Source organism: Lepidochelys kempii, chromosome 2, assembly GCF_965140285.1.
Source record: "Lepidochelys kempii isolate rLepKem1 chromosome 2, rLepKem1.hap1, whole genome shotgun sequence".
Lineage (NCBI taxonomy): Eukaryota > Metazoa > Chordata > Testudines > Cheloniidae > Lepidochelys > Lepidochelys kempii.
In genome coordinates, this window is record NC_136381.1 from 260,886,357 (window position 1) to 260,911,209 (window position 24,853).

General features: G+C 43.4%; 1 protein-coding gene across 7 annotated transcripts in view; it reads left to right on the plus strand.

Moving 5' to 3' along the window:
* The first annotated feature begins 7,782 nt into the window (after nucleotides 1-7,782).
* ADCYAP1R1 (ADCYAP receptor type I) overlaps nucleotides 7,783-24,853 on the plus strand; it is a 188,761-nt gene continuing 171,690 nt past the window's right edge. For all 7 annotated transcript variants that reach the window (XM_073334759.2, XM_073334760.2, XM_073334763.2 and 4 more), the window contains exon 1: nucleotides 7,783-8,302. The gene's annotated coding sequence lies outside the window, so the exon portion shown is untranslated. The remainder of the gene's footprint in view (nucleotides 8,303-24,853) is intronic.

Below are 24,853 nucleotides of genomic sequence, written 5' to 3' on the forward strand. Positions count from 1 at the left end.
TCCCTGAAAAACTAGCCCTATATATTTTTGCTTGCTTTTCTAAGCAATTGGAGGTAATATTGTTTTTAAATTATCATCTATTACAATGATAGTCTAATTTTCACAGAGGTACATAAATATGGATCTAGGCCCTAATCCCGCAAACTCTTAAGCATGTGTTTACTTTTGTTTCTGTGAATAGTTCCATTGACGTAAGTGGAAGGATCACGGTAGCCAAATTAAGCCCACGTGTAAATGATTGCAGGTGTGGGACCCAACTGAATGCCTGTATTAGCCATTGTGGTCAGTGGCTTCTTTCTCTTGCCAAATAATGCTTATTGTGCCATAGTCCAGCTGCTATATTTATGTCCCTGTCTTCACACAGCATAGAGCCAACGAAGCACAATCTGTCCCTTCCTCAACCCCATTTCAGGTTTTCATTCTTTTGTTCCTTTCAGGGAAGCAGCTTCCTAAGTGCTGTCATTGTTGCCACATAGTTAAGGTTACACATTAGTTCTGATCCCTGAAGCTGTCCCTCATGCTTGCTGATAAGGATAATGACATTGCCATAACAGAATCTGTTTTCCTACTGATATTACTGCTGCTCCCTAACTAACCTGAGCCAAGAGTATTAGTATTTTTACTAAAAGGTTGAATAGACATGATGATGCAATGTAACTCTGGCTGGTCTTTTTTATGATGCCAGTTTTACCAGGATCTGGATCAGAGAGCTATTTGCAGTAGGTCAATCAAGTGCATAGGAAAATCCTTTCCTAGTGGAGCAACTCTGAGTTGTACAACAGAAAGTGTTTCTGTAGACCCTGATCCTGCAACTTATTTTAGGGCTTGTCTACACGTACTGGAAAATCGACGATGCAGAGATCGATGCATCAGCCGTCGATTTAGCGGGTCTCCATCAGATCAAGAAAAGTAAGGGGAGTCAATGGGAGAGCACCTTCTGTCGACATTGCATAGTGTGGACCTTGCGGTAAGTAGATCTAAGCTACGTCGATTTGAGTTACGCTATTCACATAACTCAAATTGCGTAGCTTAGATCGACTTTTCCCTTTAGTGTAGACAAGTGAGTGCTCTCAAATCCTGTGGACTTCAATGGAAGTTAAGAGCAATTCTGTTCAGTGCCTCAGAGGATCTGTCTTTATTGTCACTTGTTTGTTCTAATTTAAAGTTTGGGTTAAAGTTTTTTTGCCTTATATTTCCCTGAGGCCTAATGACATTGTATGTAGTTATGCTACTCATGTTTAAACTTCCCCCTTCTTCATTCGTTCCAAGATGGCCCGCAATGTTTTGCTCCTCCAGGAAATGAGCAAAAGTAGCTGAGAGGGTGGTGTGGAGAAAAAATTGACAAATACTTCCTGGAATTTTCAATTAATTTGCTTTGTGTGTGTGCATTTTATGTTCTCCAAGCTTTTGACAGATCAAGCTTCAAATTCACATTTGCAAGTAATCATGGAAGTTAAATTTTAAATCCACAAGCATGAATGTTTGCTCTTCCAATCATGGAAGATAAACAACATAGTGTAAGTTTATCTGACCAATTACAACCAAAGCCAACTTGCATTTTGAATATCAACTAAATACTCCACGCAATCTGTTTGTAATGAAACCACAGATTAAAAAAAAAAACTGGGGGGGGGGAGGGGAATTAGTTGAATAAATTCAAATAACTAAAACATTTAAGGAAATTGAGATAAGACAATGGATATTCCAGGAGCTAAATTAACCAGATAAATTTATTTTTGCAACATATTTACTCAGGTCTAGGATTGGGAACCTTCTGTAATGCTCATTCACTAAAGATCCTTTTATCTTTGGTAATAATATCTTAGATCTACATAGAACTTTTTACCTCAAAGCACTGAACAAATGAGAGCACCAAGAGGTGTATAAGTACAACCAATTGGTATACAGCAATGGACACAATGGCTGGGAGAAGAGAAACCTGAACTAAGAGCAGTGGACTCCACACTTGTAAAAAATGTCATGATCTTTGATAGCCTTATAGAACCTGAGAGTGGAAGGTCGCATCTAAATCATAAGAACATAAGCGCTTCCATACTGAGTCAGACCAGGGTCCATCATGCCCATGGATCCACAGGATCAGTGCTACACCCCCAGCTTTGGAACAGTCTCTAAGAGGAACCCCTAAAGTATGCCAGACCTCTAAGGGGTCTCACTCTTCATGCACAGGGTAGGTCCCACAGCCTAACTGCCTCCTTAGACTGAATGTCTGGGGCTCCAGCACTCCTCCTGCATCACACCATTAGCTCTGTTCAGAGAGTCCAACTGAGATAGGCTCCTGGTAGTCACTCGATCACCCTACAGGGATTAATGCACCTCACCAAGCATTTGCAGTGACAATCAAACAGCGTTGTCAAAACAGTAAGGTTTATTAGTCAGCTCAGCTGGAACACAGTACAGGAAGTCCTTAGGTTAGCCTAGAGAAATGAAGGTGAAAGCATACACCATTCTGGTTAGCACAGAGCCCAGCAAAGCTGTAGTGAACCCCATTGTTCAAGCTCCGTCTGGCTCCTTGTGGCCAGGGTTAAATCTGTCTTCAGGTTTAGCAACTGTGACAGATATTCCAGGGTTCTCAAACTTCATTGCATCATGACCCCCTTCTGACAATAAAAAATATTACATGACCCCAGAAGCGGGGGACCAAAGCCTGAGCCCACCCGAGCCCTGCTGCCCCAGGTGGAGGGACCAAAGTCCAAGTCCTACCAGCTTGGGTGGTTGGGGGGCAAAGCTAAATGGAAGCTGAAGCTTAATGGAAGCCAAAGCTCAGGGTTCGGCTTCCGTCCCGGGCTCCAACAAGTCTAATGCCAGCCCCGGCAACCCCATTGAAACAGTTTGGGATTCCAACCCACTTTGGGGTCCCAACCCACAGTTTGAGAACCTCTGTGTTAACCCAATAACCAGTCTGTGTTTGATATTTTCATAATTTGCATTCCCAAAATCAGTTTTCATCCAATATAAGTAAGTGACTGGAGAATGATCCTATGCCACAAGATTATGGGAAAAGATGTATTAATGGGTGATATTGTGAAAAATTAACATTAAGAGTAATTTTTTGCTTACAAGATATCTGGTAGACACATTTTTCTAACACATGCCCTAACCGCAGGGTGCATGATGTGTTAATGAGATAGTTAGAATCACATTATAAAAAGAGGATACCCAGATTAGGAAAATTGAGCTCCCTATGGGAAACTCCATCAGGAGCCATCCCTCTACTGATAATCAATCCATGAGAGACTCATCAGACTCTAACACTATCTAGGAGGATGTGAGTATAACTATATTTGTAACTTGTGTATAGGTCTTTATAGAATTTCAATATGCTTAGGTAATCATAACCTTAACTACAATTGACTAAAACTTGTAAAACAGACGAGACCTTGTACTTGTGAATGTATGTACAGACACTACTCTTGGTCTTTATGTGCTCCTAGAGACTCTAAATCTGACACAAGTAGCAGAGCTGACTTCCACTCTGCTAAGCTTGAAACTAGCCACTGAAGAGCTGAACTCACGATGGTGTCATACCACATTGCAAAATTCACTTTAAATAAAATAAAAGGCTACAAGCCCTTTTTAAAAATTGGCATTGCATTAGCTACCTTCCAGTCATCAGAGGTACAGAGGTACAGAGGGTGATTTTCCATGATAGGTCACGTACCACGTGCAATTTTATGTTTGAGTTCCTTCAGAATTCTTGGGTGAATCCCATCTGGTCCTGGTGACTTAGTACTGTTTAGTTCATCAATTTGTTCTAAAACCTCTTCTCTTGACTTCACTGCTAAAAAGAGGTCTGTTCATTTTACCTCTGCGTAGCTATTGCACACAAGCTATCCTGAGGTGAAAAAACAGTAAAGAGAAGGCACTTAAATTTTATCCTGAGGTAAACTAGGTGAGGTCAAAACTATACACCCCTGCCTGCTTGCGGTTGATCTTGCCTCATGTCATTTAGCTTTCAATAAAAGTAAAATGCCTTGCCTTCACTGTGATTTTTACCTCAGGATAGCTCATGCATGCTAGTTACCTTGAGGCAAAACAACCATATCTGGTCTTAGCAGTAAATACAAGGCCTAAAAGTAAACTTCATGATACTCAGTTGATTTATATCAGAAGGGTGATGGGTTGAGACTCCTCTCCTGTAACTTGAATGTGTGTTTCCAGAAGATATTTCAAAAGGGGGGGGTGAAATCCTTGACCTCAGTGACTTCAGTTTTGCCACAGACCCCAACGAGGGCAGGATTTTATGCCTGATGTTTATCCTCTTCAGATGGTGAAGGAAAGAATGTCACCTTCTATGAGTTAGCTGAACATTACCTTGTTTAATCAGTGGTCTTAAAAGGCTTAGGCCGAAGCCTGCTTCCTTTGAAACCAGTGGGGATTTTGCCATTAGTGTCAATGGCACTAGGCCCCAAGACTGAGGTGTTTAATACCTTTCTCACTGGCCCTTCTAATTCCTTCATACTGGTATAACTATGTTGATAAAAATCAGAAATTTAACCAAAATAGGTGTACTGGTACAAAGTCTGTTTAGAGAGAAGAGAAAAATAGACAAGGCAGATATTTGCAGCATCTTTTTGACTGGGCCCACATGAGCCATGGAGCCTGTTGATTTTTGCCTCACTGCAGAGCTGTGTGCTTATCAACGTAATTGAGTAAGGGTACGTGTAGGAAGGGACTGACAATCCAATAGTCCTTTATTCCAATCCACATAGTTCAGTAAAGAAATCTGAGCATTTTGCTTCTTTTTTCCCCTCTTTTTTTCTTTTCAGTATCACCCCATTGCTGGAACACATTGCACTGTATACGCAGGACTCTTCATCTTCAGTTTTTATTTTAATTTTTCCTGAGAATTTATTGGTGTTTATTACTACAACAACAAAACCAGCTGAAAATCAGTGCAGAAACTATTAATCATTTTTCTGCGTAAATATCAGGGTTTATTCTGGTGGACAGAAGGACAGATTTTCATTTTCTTCCCATTTTAGTGTGTCAAATCTTTTAACCGTTATCTGCTAGCAGCTTGAAATGTTTACGTGGTAGGCGTGAGATTCATCAGTATGTTCAGATGGGCATGCACTTCAGAGCTTGCATGCATGCCTGTTTGTTTATTGTGTGTATCTTCTAGACTAATACATGGCCTTACTTCAATAGCCAGCTTTGCATACACACACAGACTAATGTATTATCATTATACATATATTTCATGCAATGTATTGCATTTTCCTAATAAAACAAGTTATTTTTATACATTTGAATGATGCAAAAGTAGGGTGAAAATTGGGAAAAAACGAATAATACTTTTTGTAAAACCCAGGATTTTTTCAGTAAAAATCGTTTGAAACTGAAAATGAAGGGGCTTATGTATAAGATATATACGCTCCCATAAGGCCCTCCCTAGAGAGCTATTCATTATTATTATTAGCACTTATTACTATTTATTTTATCATCACTATTATTAGAGCTAGTTGTAAAAAGCAAACTTTTTTTGCAAAAACCCTTGAAATTTTGAACATTTTCAACTAGCTGTAATAATCCTTATTATTTTATTATTTATGTTCCACTAGGTGGGTTCTAAGCATTGAAAGGAAGTAAAAGGCAAGGTCCTTCCACCAAAATACCTACAATCTAAGGTTTAGAAACACTTCTGTAACCCACTAGTCAGTGTGCCCTTCTGTGTCTGAGACATCTTCGATAAGCTATGGCTACCGCCCCCATATCTAGAGCCTGGCTCTTTAGCTGAAGGAGTTCATGCTTTTAGCTCTGGAAGCCCCAGTTCAATCCCCAGTGTATGCCAAAATGACCGGTTTTGCATGGGCTTAATTTATGTATGTGAGTAGGTTCATGCGCAGGTAGTCCCATGTGCATAAACTTAAGCACATGACATGTGTAATTATTTGCATGATCTGGGCCTAACTGTTTTGTTAAGAAAAATGTCGTCTTTGAGGACAGAGCTCAGGACCTTTGGATTACAAGACTGGCCTGTAGTCTATTATGTTAAGAAAGCTCTAAAACTATGTTCAACTGGGAGCCTCTAGAAAGTCTGAGGTGTCTCTACTTAGATTTGTATATCCAGAGGCCAGACATTCTCAGTGAAAGTCACTTCTCTGGACTTTTCTCTTCTCTTGATCCAACAGGCCATGAGTCTGTTGGCCTTCAGGACTCACTAAAATAGCAAGGCCCGTCTGATTACCTAATACTTTTTCGGTGTGGTTTGAGTGGGTGGGGTGGGATAGGCTGGTAAAGCTTGTGAATACAGGCCTGATTCTCTGCTCCATTACACAGGAGTAAAATGGGTGTAACTCCAGTCCTGAAGCTTGCTTCTGATGGGCTATAACATACAAGTAAATGATCATGGGGATGTTTGTCACACTTGGTGAGGTTTTGTTACTGGTTTGGCTTTTATATTTTTCAAGTTGGAAGCAGAGGCAAAGTGAGCGGGGTGGCAGGAAGGGGTTTGTAGAGACAAATAGGATGGGGGAGGGGGAATATTGGGCAGTGGGAGTGAGGCTAACAGTGAAGGGGAGAAGGGGTTGGGGCAAACAGCCCAAGCTCAAACCATGGAATTCAGATGACAGCACTGCTGTCCAAGGGGCTGTGAAAATCTGGGGCAGTCGAAAGGACACCCCATCTGGATCTCACCACCCCACTTGTGTTAATGGATGTCCCTGGCTTGTTTTGTGGATGCCCCTGGCTCCTGCAGGGGCCAAACAGCTGCTGCTCATGCCCCAGAAATCCTTCCTCTATTGATCCTAGATGGGGCCCACACGAGGGCATTTGTCCCTGGTCATTCCTTGGCTCTTCCCAGTTCCAGATGGGTGAATCTCTGGTTCTGCTGAACCAGGATCTAATTCTTTACTGGAGCCAGCCTGGCTGGGGATGGGGGAGGCAGCTGGGGGGTTGTTGCAAGGGTCCCTATCAGCTTCAGAGCTGGGAGTGGACCTCCCCCCAGGCTGCAGGCCAGCTGCTTCTGACTCTTGCTAGGGGTGATTCTCTGGCTCTGGGCAAGGCTTTCTCCCCTGAGCCCATGTGGCTGAGATGGGTCACCTCCTGTGAGTAGCGGGTTCATCTAGGGATGGGGGCAAAGGATCTACCTGGGCATCCCCCCCCTCTGGGCACCGGCTACTTCCATCCCTTTGCCCAATCCCACCCTCCCTCCAGCAGCATGTTTCCCTGCACCGAAGCAGCCGGGTAGCCACAAGTCCGGCCTGGCGGCTGCCGTGTTCAGACAGTCCCCTCCCTCCCAGGGTGGCTGAAAGCATCCGAGGATGCTGCGCTCCCTCCCCGAGCCCGGCACGCTTCCTGGAGGCGCCTTGGCCAGCCGCTGCTCCCCCGACGAAACCCTCTGCGGGGCCCAGGGCAATGCACGCACCCCCCCCCCCCACCCCGGTTTCCTTCTAAACTCCTCGGCTCTTCACTCCCACCCTGGTCCCACTCCCTGCCGCGATGCCAAGCCCCAGCCACTCCATCCGCGGACACCAGCGCCTCGTCGCTCGCTTGCAGAATCCCTGGGGCAGCGGAGAGGAGGGCTGGGGAATGCGGGCGGGGGGGGGGGGGGGGAGGAGAAGAGTTTGATTGAAGGACCCTGCTTTGGATAAACCCCGCCCACCCCTCTTTCTCATTCGCCCCCCCTCCTGCTTCCATATTAATGAGGCTAGCCAAGGGGAGGGGATTGGCTCAGTGCCCCTCCTCCCCCCTTTCCTTTTCTCAGGCACTTGTGTGGAGCTGGGGGGGGGGGAGGGCAGGGGGGCTTGCATTTCTCCGCAGGACCGGCTCTCGTCTTTGCAGCGCATTGTCTGGGCATGAGACTCGCACCCAGGGGAGCGCAGGCTGGCTGGGGCTCGCGGGCTGTGCATCTGATCCAGCCTCCCCGCCCTCCCCTTTCCCCCGGCTCCTCGGAGCGCAAATTAATTACTTGATTAAAAAAAAAAAAAAAAGTTTGCAGCCCCCTCCTCCGGCGATGTAGCAATGGGAAATTCCTTCACGGCACAGAGCGCGCCAATGCCTTGTGCAAGGGCAGCCCGGAGGCGCGTGGCAGGGAAGGGAAGACCAGGGAGGGGATTTTTAATTCCTTTTGGAGAAATCAGACCGTGTGTGTGAAGGGGCAGCCTAGCTCCCTTTGGTCCTTTGCATCTCCTGGATTGCTCGCCACCTACTTGAGTCAAGCAGATCGCGACTGCAGTTGCCTTCAGCCTCCCCCTGCTCCCCCCCCCCCCCAACCTTGCCTTGCTCACCTGGGAAGGTGAAGAATGCATCTCCAAGATTGGGACCGACCCTTGCTGCAATGGTAAGCCCTGGTCCCTCTTCCTTCCAGCGCGTGCTGTACTTGGCTTGCAGTGATTTTGCTCCTCTCGCTTGCTGGGTCTCACTGCTTAGCTGGAGACTGGATGGCAGCTGAGAGCTACCCGTGCCATGCTTTAGTTGAACCCTGACTTGACCAAGTCGGTGCCTTGATTGTAGTCCGTAAGGAGAGCAGGGATGCGGTAAAGGAAGTAGGAATGTGAATTGGGTTGTGTTGCAGGAGTGACACTGATTTGCTCGCTTTCCCAGTCCCTGGATGGGAAAATCACACCCAAGCGTCTTTCTGCCTCCAGCAACCACTGCATGCATCTGTGGGGTGGTGGTGCTTGTTTGTTTGTTTGTTTTTTCTTTCTTTAAAACCAAACAACTGGGGACAGGCTAACGTGTTGTTGGTATGTGGATCACGTCTGGTTTTAATGCAATATGGCTGGTAAATAAAACCTGATTGCTAACAGAGCCAGGGCTGCGATTGGTATTTTTCTGGCTCAACGCTCCCTTGCACACTTCTGCATCTTCGTTCACCTGCCGCAGCAACTCTGATTCGCCCTTCTACCAAATGCGCCAAAAGGGTTAGCGAGACTTCTCTGGTTTTACTATGAAGTAGTAGCTAAAATCTCTATTCTTGTACCGTAATCTCTGTTGGGGGGGGGGGGGGGGGGTTTCTCTTATCCGTATTTGAACAGCTTGTTCCAATATTTCCATCTCTATGCAAAGCACATTAAAGTCAGAGCCACCACACAGGACTTCTCATCTTACTGCTGTGTTGTGCCCTGAACCTGCCATGTGCAGTGGTTGGGGCTGTGGTTGTACTGGAATCTCACCATTTACATCAACAGCAGAGAATATTTAATGTCTGGAGATATAGCTACAGCATCAGGGGAGGGGTGCAGATTTCTTTTTTTTTACGTGGTGATATTTGTGGCCTGATTCTCATCTCAGTAGGGTGTGTACATGTGGAAGAACTCCTCTGAAGACAGTGGATTTCCTCTGGGTTTAAGCTGGGGTGGGAAACAGAATCTGGCCCTTTGCTTGCAAAACATGTGGGATATCATTGCAGATAAAACCACTGGACAAAAAAATCAGACCAAACACAGTCACATTGTAAATACCTTTATAATATTTTAATATCCTTCATGGTTGCTTATACAAGGCGTATGTTGTACAGTTATACCCATCTACAAATTGATTGAAGCAGGTTATTTTAAATCCGACAAAGTACACATACATTTTTGTGTGTGTGTTACTCTGTTTAGATATGCCTCTATCTCCCTTCAGCATTCCTGTACTTCATAGGATGGTTAAAATTGGGGAAACAATTGACGGGAGCATAATTTTTTAAAAAGTAAATAAATGCTTGCTGTATATTATTACTGTCAGCTGGACCAGGAGGGTGAACTCCTTAACCTGATATAGCTATAAATACACAGAGAGACTACTTTTGACAGGCTTTCATGTTCATATAATACAAAAATTCACGCCTGACAGCTCTGTCTTCAAAGAAGTTTCCCACTGGATGGACATAACGAAACAGTTACATTCTGATGAAGAACCGAAGCAGGTCATTTGATGTAATGATTTGTAGATTCCAAGGCTATAAGGGACCATTGTGATACTGACCACTTGTACAACACAGACTGTAGAACATCCCTAAAATAATTCCTAGAGCAGATCTTTTAGAAAAAATATCCCATCTTGATTTAAAAATGATGAGTGATGGAGAATCCACCATGACCCTTGGTAAATTGTTCCAATGCTTAATGACTCTCACTCAATTAAAAATGTATAACTTATTTCAGATTGAGTTTGTCTAGCTTCAACTTCCAGCCATTGGACTGGGTTATACTTTTCTGTGCTAGTCTGAAGAGCCCATTATTAAATATTTGTTCGCCGTGTAGGTTCTTACAGACTGTAATCAAGTCACCCTTTAAATTTCTCTTTGTTAAGCTAAATAGATAGACTCAGAAGAGCTTAATCATTATACGGCATTTTTTCTAATCATATAATCATTCTCGTGGCTCTTCTCTTAACCCTCTCCAACTGATCAATATCCTTCTTGAATTAGGGGCATAATGATAAGACATGGACTGAAATTTTTCTGTCTGTATCTTAGCTACCGTTCAGTTTTTTGTCTCTGGCTGAGGGCAGCAATTGTTGATGTATTGAACATCAATGTATTGAACATTGTTGAAACTGAAGGTCAAATAGAATTGATCTGTTTTCACTGGCAATCACTTTTGAGGACATGGCATGGAAGGCTTTTTGTTTTGTTTATTAATGTGAATGTGTGCGTGCTTTAAATGTGTTGCAGTGAGCAGGATTGCTGCTTGAACTGAATCGATGGTTAGATAACTGGTCGGTTCTCTTGGCTAAGAAGAAGGAAAGCCTGCTGGTCCAGCTGATTTCTCTTTGAATAGGGCTGCTCTGTAAATAATGGAATACACAGTGGCTAATCAGGTTCTGATGTTCCATCATTCCTTGACAACACAACACCTAGAGTGTATCTTTTTCCTCATGCATTTAATATCTGCCGTTTGTACTACAGATTCACAGCCACACGTAGCCATCTAGAAGTGCTCTACTCTGCCCATATCTGGAGGGTGTAAACACCAAGGCAGGAGAGGAATTGTTTAGGATGCTACCAGGGTGAATAATTTTAAGGGTTGGGGTGGCATTAAAATTAGGAACATTTACATGAAAAGTAAATAGCGAAATCTCTTAGACTGTGGAATACTCTATTGGCCACTTCCAACCCCTGGTTCCTGACTGCTCTCTTGGTATTCAGGTTTTTCTCATCCCAGCTCATAGCAGCCAGCATTCTGAGGACAGTGTTTTGGGATGGTTTTCCTGTGCCTCTGCCTTTGACCATTTGTTCCAGCAGGGGACCCGATACCGCCTCATCTGAATACAGAGGATTGTTGTTTTTTTTTTAATTCCTTCTGAGCACTTAGTACAAAGTAAGTCTAACTCCAAAATTATCTTTTAATAAAACCCAGTTCTTCAAGTTAAGGAACAGGGAAAAGTCAAAGCAAATCCAAGGCAGGTCATGTACTGTAATTCTTATATGATCTAAAGTCTAGGTGGAAATCTTGCTAGAACAGGTCAGATCTTACAGTTACTACTGATTTAAGCCAAAGTGCATTCAGCTGGTGTAAATCGGTACAGCTCCACGGACTTCACTTTCTTGGATTTATACCAGCTGAAGATATGGCCCCTACAGTTCATGTGTGACAAGTCATTTCTGTTAGCATATCAGTCTGACCTTAAAGTCAGCAAGGAGTATTCTCCCAAGGGTTTATGCCCCTGTGTTTTTACTGCCTGTGCCCCTTTGATGTTTAAATCTGAACATCCTGTATTACCATTTTAGGCATGAAGGGTCTGATTCTCCTCTCAGTTAGGGCCTGATCCAATGCCTATTGACATCTCACTAGGAATGGAGTGACCTTTTACCCCAGTGCAAATCTGGAGCAACGACACCACTGAAGTCAGTGAGGTCACACCAGTGTGGGTCTGTTTCTCCTTGTCCTCACCCCACTTTAAAAGCCATCTTTTGTGGCAAAATACCGTCGTGGGTGCTGGAACTAGGGGTGCTAGGGGTGCTGCCACACCCCGTGGCTTGAAGACATAATAACAGTCCAAATACATGGTTTCCACCTTCAGCACCCCCACTACAAAAATTGTTCCAGCATCCCTGCATATAGGCAAGGACAATCGCCACACCACTGAGTAAACTTATTTCTCTGGGTTTCATAATTCCCCTTGAACTTTATTCCTGATATGTAATGAAGCTCAGCATCCCTTGAGAGAGCTTTCCAATTCCCACTTAGTTTAACATGCAGCACTTCAAAGAAATCCTTTGAAGCTGAGTGTGTTTGATAGCTACATGCAACACATACTAGACACGGGCCTTCACTCATCTGCTGTGGCTGGCTGCAAAGCTGTGTGTCCCTTTGGATGCCAGTTTTTAGAGCGGATTGGAAAAATGAGGGGGGGGTGAGAAATTCATACATTTTTGGCAGATTTTTCACCTTTTTCTGTTTTCTTGTTTGTTTTTGTTTGGTCGTTATCTGATTAGCTCTAATAAATCATGCTGTCTCGCTTTATGAAACCTCCCAGCTGTCCTTGCTTAAACATTTACATAATGACAAAATTTAAACCCTCGAGAAACACTTTCAAAGTTCCTAGGGGCCAGATTCCCAAGCCCTTATTCATGCTGTGTAATACCTTAAACATGTATGTGAGTGAGGCTACTTGGAGCGAAAAAGCGATTGGAATCAGCACCCTATGGTTTTAATAATTCCAATGTATATCTCATGATCAGGGGTTGGATTGTCCCATCTCCCAAAGGACCGTGTGGAAGCCCTTTGTTCAAGACAGTTGAAACTAGAATGGATAATGTGCTGGAGAATATAATGTGGGAAACAATCATGCACGGATATAGGGATGGAGCTAAGAGTGCCCTTCCAGCGTTTTGCTGCTCTGAGTCTGTGATAATAGTACTATCCATCTGAGTTATTCTAATACAGTTGCCTTCTCAGGGTGAGCTAGTCAGCCTTGAGAATCTTAGTTTCTCCACTCAGAAGACAGATTATTGCTTTGCAAATCAATGTGACAACCATATTACCACTTAATTTCAGTGATACTGTTTGCAACACCGTGGGTAAGTGTGTGCCAATTTTTCCATTATAATTCTTTTTTTAGGGCATATATTACGAATCTCAATTGAAACTAGTCAGACATGATGTTACTTTACAAAATACATTTTTTAAAAAATGTTTTACATGATATTACTTTAGGGTGCATTTAAAAAAAATCGTCTTAGAAAGTGTGAAAACATCTATTTAAAACAGGCAATTTTATAAATGTTTGTTTAAAAAAATCCTAACAAATCTAGATTGTTCATGTAACTCTTACACTTTTTCCTTACAACAGAAATGAAAGGGATTAACTCATACCATTGCTTAATTATTTTTGGTATGTATTTAAATTAATCACTTCGGAATTGTTAAGGTTTAAAAGTTTCCCATTGCACAGAGCTACTTCTGACACAGATATTTAAGATTTGTCTGTCTGTTGTTGTTAATAATACCTGGCTCTTATATGGGGCTTTTGATCAATAGGTCTGTAAGGACTTTAAAAAGGAGGTCAATTGCATTATTCCCATTTTACAGATGGGGAAACTGAGGCCAGGGGAGGTGAAGTCACTTGCCCAAGGTCACCCAGCTGGCCAATGACAGAGCTGGGACTAGAACTGAGGTCTCCTGAGGTCCAATCCAGTGCTCTAATCATTATGAAATGACAATCACAGTAGCATTTTGGTACCACTTTGAGATCTTTGGATGAAAGGCGCTCAGTCCCTGGAAATTAACTGATCATTATAATTTACTGACTGTTATTTATAGGCTCTGGTAAATGTTGAATGGGACTGATGGATAGTGGGAAAACTCCTCCTGTTTTATATACATACTATCAAATGATTTAAAAATAAAACATGGAATGGATTTTTATTTTTCAGTTCTCTGATGCAGGGCCCAGTTCTGCCACACATCCTCCCCCGGAGGAGTACATGACTCTGCAAGCTGCCTTGTTGATATCAAAAGGAAGAAGGTACTACTTAGTCTGAGTAAGGGTACCAGAGTAGGGCCCCATTCATTCAATCTGAGTTAGATTGTGTCATTAGGCAGAGCCCTGAACAAGGGAGGTGCTTAAATTGCTGCAGTCCGGAGGTGAAATCTTGGCCCCATTGACTTCAGTGGGGTCTTGATTTCAACACGAGAGCATAGCACCCAGGAGCCCTGGTCATGGGGTAAGTGCAGTACAAACACAGAACAAAAAGACAGTCCCTGGCTAAAAAAGCTTTGAATCTAATTACCCATCTTTGTAAAGTGCTTTGAGATCTGAAGATGGAACAGCACAATGTGAGTATAAAGCATGATTGCTAGCCAAATATTTTTATATTTTTTTCCAGTGGGGTACCCAAGGCACAGTGATGTTCAGTGACTTGGCTGGAAGGTAGCATTTCCCACTGGTTTTAGACACAGGTTACAGAACCAGGTAACCTAAATTCTAGTCTTGAGTTTGATATTTAATTTGCAATGACTTCTCCTCACTTTTTCATCAATCTTTGGCTGTGTTATGAATGTATGCATATCATGATGGCCTAGGGAACCTGCCGGTCTTGTCAGGTGTGCACAGAATGAGGCAGGACTTCACAGGAGCCATTGTTGGCTTTTAAAAATAATGTGGAGACTTAACTGCATTTATTTAACGTTTTAGAACTTTTCCTACACAAAAGAAAAAAAATGATTAACAAAACCTGTGAAATTTCAAAACCAAAAAGCTTCATTTAATAAAAAAGATAAAGTTGGGAGGTGACAATAATGGAAATACTTTATTTACTGTCAGATAGGGGTGTTTTTTTAGTATGGGTTGGGTTTTGAAATTTCAAAATTCAACCCTAACACAAACCCCATTTTCATATTTTTCAGTTCATACACATTGAGCAGTTTCTAGTGCAAACCCATGCATACACGGTTAATCTCCTCAGCATAAATCTGTAGTCATACACATTCTCATAAAATACATCCAGCATCTAATGTACTATCCAAAAACAATGTTACTGTCAGTTGATAATTATATCTAATAATGCTTCCCATTTAATATTATCCCTTGGAAAAATATTTACTGAAATCACAACAATAAAGATACATAAACCCTCCTCAGCAATCTATATGTCAGAGCTGAAGTTATTGTGTTGTGATGGAAAAATGAATTTCTTTATACTAGATAAGAATGATGTTTGTTTTTATTTGCAAAAAGAAAAGGAGTACTTGTGGCACCTTAGAGACTAACCAATTTATTTGAGCATAAGCTTTCGTGAGCTACAGCTCACTTCATCGGATGCTGTAGCTCATGAAAGCTTATGCTCAAATAAATTGGTTAGTCTCTAAGGTGCCACAAGTACTCCTTTTCTTTTTGCAAACACAGACTAACACGGCTGTTACTCTGAAACCTGTTTTTATGTGGGCAGTGTAAGACTTGCAATGTATGAAGTGAGCTGTAGCTCACGAAAGCTTATGCTCAAATAAATTGATTAGTCTCTAAGGTGCCACAAGTCCTCCTTTTCTTTTTGTGAACGTCCTTAGCAGTTAGTTTGCTTTCTTTAAACATTTGGGTTTTGCAAATGATGCAATAAATAACAACTGTGGTCATTTAGCAACCTTGACTTTTTATTTTTAGAAGAAGTTTTAAATTTAGGAACACATATAAAATGAGGCATTTGTCAAGTCTATAGTTAAATGCATATTTTATTTTTCAGTGCCCTTTACTAAACCAAAATTAAGAGAATACTTACAGAATATATTGTGTTAAATATTTACAGCTTCCGCGACATGAACCAGATGAAGATCTAGCCACTGCAGTTGCTGTGTTTTTTCTCTTGCACACTAGTAAACTGACCTCTCTCTACTTGGCCTGGAGAAGAAGTTTATAAAGAAGCTAGAACTAGCACATGATGTAAAGGCCTTGGTTAAAGTAAATAGAAATTACTCATTTCCTGTGTGGGGAGAATCAGACCCTTGGAATCTTACCAGGAGTTTTGTGGTTAGCTTAAGATGGAGAGGAGAAGAGAGAGTATCAGAAAGATCACAGGTGTCAGAGTAGCAGCCGTGTTAGTCTGTATTCGCAAAAAGAAAAGGAGGACTTGTGGCACCTTAGAGACGAACCCATTTATTTGAGCATGAGCTTTCGTGAGCTACAGCTCACTTCATCGGATGCATAAAGTGGAAAATACAATGAGGAGATTTATATACACACAGACCATCTCCTCATTGTATTTTCCACTGAATGCATCCGATGAAGTGAGCTGTAGCTCACGAAAGCTTATGCTCAAATAAATTGGTTAGTCTCTAAGATGCCACAAGTCCTCCTTTTCTTTTTAGAAATATCACAGGTACTTGAGCTCCTAATGACTAATGAATGTGCCACAGTTGTCAAAGAAGCCTGGACTTCCATAGTTTGATTCATTTACTTGAATTGCGTTAAGTTGGGCATTGGAGGAGTATTTTATGCTAGTGAAGGAGCTAGTTAGTGGAGATGAGTTTATACCATGGGCGAGCAGCTGGAGGAGAAGTCATTGGCCAGAACAGCACTGAATAATTGCAGAAGGAAGAGCAGGATGGAAGGTCGTCATTGCCTGTGCTGAAGATGCTGCTCTGCACCACTGGCCCTGGATAACTCTGCCTCAGCTGTAACTGCTTGTCTCTCTTACTCTTGATCTCGCTCCCCACTCTTCCCCAGCTTCATCCCTGTCCACTCATCTTGTACTCTTCTACCCTGTTGCCTTCTTCTGCATAGAAGGACGTATGTCGTGGGTGTTCCGGGGCTCAAGCCCCAACCAAAAAATAATAGAGAGTGCTCAGCATACAGCAAGGTGGTGGCTTAGCCGTAATACTTTAAGTCAGTCCATTTTATAATACATGGCTATTTTGTTCAGAGGCTAAAAGGGAGATCTTTTGAGCTATCTCACTATTTCTAAGGCATCTATTGCTTTGCTGTCTAAGCACTGATGCTTTCAGATACAGTCCATTTGATCCACTGATGCGCTCACTAAATCTTGTCTATATTCCATACACAACAAGGAAAACATGGACACTTTTTTTTATATAACAGAAAAATCTAATTCCAGATTTTTCAGGTGATCCTAATATATGAATGTTTATATACCTTGGCACCTTTTTCTCCAACCACTTTGCTTTGCAATATAAACTGGTCCTGTGTTTGAGTTTTCTGTTTTCAACTGAATAGATTCACAGAATGTCAAGACACATCTGTCTACCCTAGGTACCTATATGGTTCCCATTACTGTAGTCTCTAAGCACCCCACAATCTGTAATGTATTTATTCTCTAAGCACCCCAGTGAGGTAGGGCAGTGCTATTGTCCTCATATTACCAATAGGGAACTGACACACACAGAAACAAAGCGACTTAGCCAAGGTCACTCAGGACACCTGGGGCAGAATAGGGTCTTCAACCTTTGTCTCTTGTGTCCAAGCCTAGCACCTTAACCAGTGGGGCATCCTTCCTCTCAAAGTGCTGCATTACTTTTCATGTTAAGAATGTATAAGGCCTACATTTAAAAATCAACCGTCTCTAGTGACATCTCAATTTGGACATGCAACACTTTCTAAAGTGGTTTAATTTTTGGAAAGCGCTCAGCAACCACTCTGAAAAATCAAGCCGCTTTAACATGCAACAAGTTGGGCATCATAAATCACTAGACAGTTCTGAAAACTTAGACTAGAGACTGCCACAGAATTTGCAATGCATGAGCAGGATACCACTTGCATTGGAACTGAGAAGGATGAAGCAGCAAAGTTCATATAGGACCAAACTTGTGTTGGTATTAATGTTCTCTACGACTGTGTAGTTCTTCTCTACTTATTGATATGCATCTCTCCTTGGAGTAGATGCATCTGAGGCTTTGTTTCAACTTCTGTCAGTGGCTGAAAGACGGAGGAGCTACTGCTGAGCAAGAAGAGTGACCTCCTTCCCAAGATCACGTCCTTTATCTCCTCCCTTGACGTCCCCTATTTGTAACTGTGATATCGTCCTGACCTCAAACTCCTCTTCTCCAAAATCAAGACGTTTGAGGCAAATGATAGAATAAACGGATGACAAAACATGGAATTGTGTGAACTGATCAAAATGATGTTAGTAATGGCAATGTCTTCTGACGCTGCATGGTTCTGCCCCTCTCATCTGTGTATCAGTATACAGACATTCCTCCTCTCACACAATATTTTCTCTGTTGCTGGTTCATTCTTTTCATATATCAGTATTCAGAGCTGGACTTGAGGGAGAAATATCTGGCTTTCTCTCTCACAGCAGGAAAGAAAAAATATAATCATAAAAATATTTCCTTTCTGAAATTTCACCTGCCTTTGTGCAATTTTCAGATTTGCCAGTAATCAATGAGCACGGCAAATCATTGTCAGCATTGCTCCTGAAAGCTCCCTAAAAGAGCCCTCCCCAACACACCCCAGCAATGTAGTGATATCTCATCCTTTCATTTCATGCACCAAGCTTTCTGTCCCGCTTTTCACAGTGTCCCCAAATAACCTTCCATCGTTTCTTGTTTGCATGTATTTTTCTGTACTATTTTAATTTGTGTTCTCTTCATTCAGTGTGATTCAGCATTTTTTGCCAACACCATCGCTTTGGCCAACCTTGAGATAAACAGCTACATGGTTGACTGCCGTCTATTTTCAGCCCTAGATTTACAAAAGGCTCATTAAGTTTCCACAACCATTTCTTCATCTTTTAAGCCATTAATGTGGGTGAGGGTGAAATGATAGTGCAGGAACTTCACTCATTATTGTAGCTCATCCTTGCTAAGATACTGTGGCTTCAGCTAGAGCTGTTCTTTTGTTCTTGCTGTACATCTCAGCAAGCATTCTATCAATGTCCTTTGATTTTTTTATGCAGTCTTTTTAATTGGCTTGCCCATATAACTTATTATTTATAATTACGGTAACACCTAGAGGCTTCAATTGATGTGTTAGGCACTGTACACCCATAGTAAGAGACAGTCAGAGAGCTTACAATCTAATTCAGTGGTCCCCAAACTTTTTACCTCATGCCCCTCCTTACCCCTGACTGTGCCCCCTTCTGTCCCCCGGGGCCGGGAGCAGGGTTGCGGCTCCGGGAGGGGGGGACATGGACAGGGGCAAGGGGGGCGAGGTTGGGGCCACAGCTGGGGGTAGGGGCCGGGCTGGGAGTGGAGCCTCAGCCAGGGGCTGAGACCGGCACCCGGGGTCTGAGGCCAGTAGCAGAACTGAGTGGCATTCCCTCTCTGCTCCCTGTGGGGGTTGGCCTGGGCTCCAGGCCTGGCCCCCTAAACATTCCTCCACCACCCGCAGGGGGGGATGCCCCACAGTTTGGGGACCTCTGATCTAAATAGACAAGACTGACAGTGAGAGGGGGAAAATGAAGTATTCTCATCTCCATTTTATGGAGGGGGAAGTGAGACACAGAGATGAAATGGCTTGTCCAAGGGGAGTCAGAAAGTTGGCAGCTGAGGTGAGAATTAAGCACAGGTCTTCTGAGACCTAGTCCAGAGTCTTTACCACAACATGGTCCTTCCTCTCACGAGTAGAGCTTTATCAAATACATATTTTTAAAACCCAGAGTAGGAGTTGCACATCTTAGGATAACAAAATAAAAGCAAGTATTTTGATTTTTTTATTTAAATTTATAAAAACAATTAGCCAAACACTCAGGGCTTTCCCCCCGGAAAGGGGATTTCTATCAACGTGACATTGTCATCATCCTCACAATGCAGAGAACATGAAGCTTAGCAGCTGAACACACTCTCAAACTCAGAGCTCTTGTGAGCTTTGAAAAGCAGCACATCACTTGCAAACCTTTGTCCTTAATGTTTGCAATGTGCTTGTCTTTTTTTTTTTTTTTTTTATGATAGGCAGTGAGGAAGAATTACATTGGCCTTTCCAGGCAAAAAGCATCTCCCTTGATGAGAAGAATCTTTCCTTTCAGGCTTAACTCCTCAGTGAAAGGGATGGTAATTAGACTAGTGTGTAGTCAGCAGAATAGATAATCCTTTTCATTAGCTGCTGTAATCTGGAAGGATTTCCTTTCCAAATGGGTTACCATATCTATAACTTGCTAATTATGAATGTATGAAGGGTCTTGTGTAAACTTCTCCTGACTACTTAGTCAAGTAGGTTCTAGTCTTAAATTCTTGGGGTGAAATCCTGATCCTGAAATCAGTCCCCACTGATATCAATGCCTGAACTCCCATTGACTTCAATGGCATCAGGATTTCATCTTTGGATGTCACTTTAGCTTTCAATATCACAATAATCTGAGCATTCTCAATATACCCATTCATCAGATGATTACTTCCACTAGGATTAAACATTTGCCGTTACTAAACTGGCATGTGTGTCTTGGGTTTGCATTAGGAAGAGGGAACTCTAGCTATGCACTATATTCTAGTCAACTCTACCTCGACATTTCCATCTAGATTTCTCTGTTTCTGGTCCTCTGGCATGAGTCTTTTCTTGTACTCTGGGTATTTTTTGTATGTTTGAATTTAGTGCTTGGAAAAGGTGCCAGATTCATCGCCCTGGGGAAATCATGTCCTCTGTTTATCCACAGACATTGGAACAGCATAAGCAGCAGCAGTGCAAGCTTCCCACACACTGCCTTTCTAGTGTACTTCAGCCTCACCAGGCGGGACCACTGTCAGACCTTGGAGGGCAGTTCAATTTCTAGCCTGTTTCAGGTCTTGGCTTCTTGGCTGAGATGGAGTGCCATTTCAGAGGCTTCTCCCTTGCTACTAGGAATGGATTGAGTTGACTCACTCTTGCTCACAGTCCTTGAAAGAGGAGCTGGTGGCAGCTTCCTCTGACTACCTGTCAGGGATCTGGGCCTGCCGCAGAGCCAGTCTGTGGGCAAACTGGTGAGTGCAGCTGATTGGCTACACTGCCTGATTGGCTGGTAGAGGCAGCACCCTGGCTCCTAAGCCCAGGAGCAGCAGCAGTTCAGTGGCTGCTCAAAGCATTTGCCCGTGGCTCTGATAGGTCCTGTCTTGGCCCCTGCTGCGGCCTTGGCCCCTGTCTTGCCTCAGGGCATGTAACACAGTTCTAACCCTCGACTCTGATTTCTGACTTTGACTCTGACCCTTAGTTCTGGCATATGAACTCTGACTCTGGTTCTAACCCTGGGCTCCAACTCCTGACTCCTGACTTGGGCTGTGGTCCTTGACTCTGGCAACTGGCTGCTGACTCCTGCTCTGACCACTAGACCTGACCGCCCACCTCCTGGTCACATGACACTTCCCATCTGAGTTGGATACAAGCTGGCTACATAGAGAGGAAAACTGTGTTCTATATATCAATCTCCTGAGCCATCCATCCTCCTAGGTCTGTTTTTATGTCTTAACTGCCTGTGTTTCAATTTATAGCCTTTCTCTGAAGTTTTTGACCATCCAAATTTCTCTTTATGCTCTTAGTTTGAAGCTCTGGGAGTGGTAGGGTGTTGGCGTCTTCCAAAGAAGGTTTATTAGCTTGTTCCTTCCAAATTACCATTTATCATCCATCCCTTTTCAAGTTGCTGTTGAAAGAATGATTGGATTAGAGTGACCTAGGTTGACCTATGTTTTTTGGGGGGAGGGGGAGATATCCATACATGCCTGCATATGTACCAGTGTGCATACGTACATAGGGAGACACACCATCCAGGTTTGGAATGCCTAGAGTTTAAAACAATTTGATTGCTTTTTCTTGACCACTTCTGTGAAGCCTTAGTTGATGGTGATTGTTGGTTTATTTTGCTTCCTCTAGCTCCCTTTCATTCCAGTTCTTTGCACAAGTGGGGAATTGTTGGAAGGCGCTGCAGTGCTGTGGCGGTGATCACAGTGTAAGAGCAGATGATTGCCGGCTGGATAGATGGATGTAGCATTCGTAGATGGGCTGCCTGATGGTTATCCGTTTTTAGCAATTGACAGTGTGATCTGGCTGGGTACTTGGAATGATTAGCTTTGGTTTGAGACCCCTTTTAATATTGTGTTCTGCAGGCTGTGCAATAGGTGCCTTTATAAAGGGTCAGATTGCATCTGCAGTGTTATTGTAGCCATGTTGGTCCCTGGATATGAGAGAGACAAGGTGGGTGAGGTAATATCTTTTATTGGACCAGCTTCTGCCGGCTTCTGCAATCAAGCTTCCGAGCTACACAGAGCTCTTCTTCAGGTACTCCATAACCCTTGGACCAGGCCCCAAATGTGGGCCATTGCTTCAAAGGTACGATGGAGTCTAATTAGTAAAACATTTTAAAAAAACAACAACCCTGTCCTGTCTGCTCTGTGTTGAACCTTAAATAGTCCATCTTCCTTTCCATAAGAGTTGAGCGCCGATGTCTGTGGCTAACATTCTGAGTCTGCTGCTCTGCAGCAAAATGTGTGCTGATTGTTTGACGCCCTCTGACTGCATTGCCGTGAGGTGAATAGTTGGCGAAGGCCTTTGTGGTGAAAGGTGCCATATGAGTGTGAAATACTCTTGTGTCAGAAAGTTACAGGCTAGGATACCATGGATGAATACTTTTTCTTAGCATGTGTGCAACATGCCTCAGGTGGCACGTAACCAGGATTTATCACGGAATTTGGTCCGCTGGTTGGATCATTAGTTTCCCTGGCTCGGGCTGGGTATTGACGGGGAGTGCAACATGAACGCTGATCCATGCACCCCCAGAGACAATATCAAAATAGGATACAATAGTGTAGGTACCCAGATTTCCCTCTTCCTTAGTCTTCCTAGATTTGTGCATGCTGCTCTTTTGCTCTGGCAAAATAACCTGCTTCGCCACTTCCTCTCTATCTCTGTGTAATGCAGCTGCTCTTTGGGTATCTTACTTCCACTTGCTGTGGCTCTGGGCTTAGCTCTAGTGTGCCCGGATAGGGGATTCTTAGGCAGGTGGCTTACAAACACTAACATGGAATAAAGCCTTTAGTGGATATAGTAGAAGAATTCTTCCAAGGTGGGCAATATACAGCTGAGAAGTGGATTTGAAGAGAAGGTTGGCTGAATGTCTGAGAGCCTGTATACTGAACTTGTGGATCCCTAGGCAATGATTTCCTTAGGGACAATAGCTACACAGAAGATTTTAGACTGTATTCCTCATGTCTCTTTTTAGTGGCTTGGAGGACATATTCAGAAGGCAACTAAAGGGATGACTTTGGCATTTCTCAGAAGGAAATGTATCATCCTTCTCTTTTCTATAGCTCAGAGCTATATTTTAATCATAAACAAGCTATCTTCTTTCATGCTCTGAGCAGGGCTGGAGCACCCACAGGGAAAAAATGATGGGTGCTGAGCACCCACCGGCAGCCCCCCGATCAGTCCCCCCCAGCCCCCTATGCCTCCCGCCCACCAGCGGGCCCTGCTGATCAGCACCTCCCCCTCCCTCCCTGCGCCTCCTGCCCGCTGTGAACAGCGTTCAGGAGGCTCTGGGGAGAGGGGGGAGGAAAGAGGATGCAGCGCGCTCAGGGGAGGGGGCAGAATTGGGCAGGAAGAGGTGGTGCAGGGGTGGAGTGGGGGCAGGAAGAGACGGGGCATGGGTAGAGTCTTGGAGGTAGGGGTAGAGTGGGGGTGGGGCCTGGGGCAGAGCTGGGGGTCAAGCAACCCCGGCACTTTGGAAAGTCAGTGCCTATGAGCGTCACTATTATTTATACGTGTGCTAGCTCTCCTTGAGCTACCACAAGTCCATATACATGAGAAGGGGCATCACACCCCTGGCTCAGAGTGTAGTCATAGCTATAGGCTGCTGTGGAATTTGAAAGTGCCCAGTAACCTTCGAGGAGGTGCCTAGCAACTGGCAGGATCAGGCCCATAATGAAGAGAGCAGCAAAATGAGATGGAAAGACAAATAACTGTTGTGGAAGAAATTAACCCTGCTCTAGGTTCAAGGTTTTCCAAGATCGCTGCTACACCCATGAAATAATTAGAAATTGTATTAATAAATAACTTATCCAGCTGATGGGGGGGTGAACAAATTATTCACTGAATGTTATTTGATTGTTCAAAACCAAAAATATTTATTCACAAATTAGGTGAAGAAAAATCCCAGGGTTTGACGAATAAACCCTTCAGAACATATAACTTGTCCAGTCTCCTTTCCACTAAAGTGTTGGTCCCGAACCTGCTGCCACTAAAGTCAAGTGTGTGTTTTAGCTTTGATTTGAATGAAAACAGGATTGTGGCCCAAATGAGCATGCGACTGTGGCGTTTGGAAGATGCACCTTAGGAAGCCTTGAGAACATGAGCTCCCCAAATACCAGGCAAATGGAGGAGATGCTAGGAAGGATGAAAAGGACATAGAAGCCCTGTCAGGAGGAACGTATAAGAAGTGAGGCCATAGGGAGATGCTGAGGATCCACATGCGATTTATGGCAGATCTTGCTTGCCTCTTCTTTTTCCCTCTATGATGAACAACAACAACAACAAAAAGGCAATGTGACACTACGCCCCATATTCATCATGGTAATATTATGATGATATGATTATGGCATAATTATGATGCATTTTGTACACGATGGGCTGTGTAAGGTGTCATTGGAAAAGTTATGATTTGCTGAATATGATTATCCCATTTGTGTGCATGTATCATTTCTGTATCTAAAGTTATGAATATTGGCTATGTATCTGTAGTTCAAATGTGGTTACACGTGAGTGACACCCACTAGGCAAAATGCTTCCAGCCTAAACAGCTGGTTGGGAAGGGCCTGTTCAGGGTAATGGGCCATTAGAAAAAACAAAACAACAGGCCTTAGGAGAAGCTTATCCCCCACCTGAGGAGCCTTCCTGAGAATGCTCCAGACAGCCTGTAAGTAATGGCTGCTGTGACTCTGTAAGGGCCTGTGAGCAGACCACAGGACTCTGGACTCCATTTTGGGTACCTGTACTTTTCCACAAACTGGGCTAGGAACTGTTTCCACAAACTGGGCTAGGAACATAAACTGGCAAT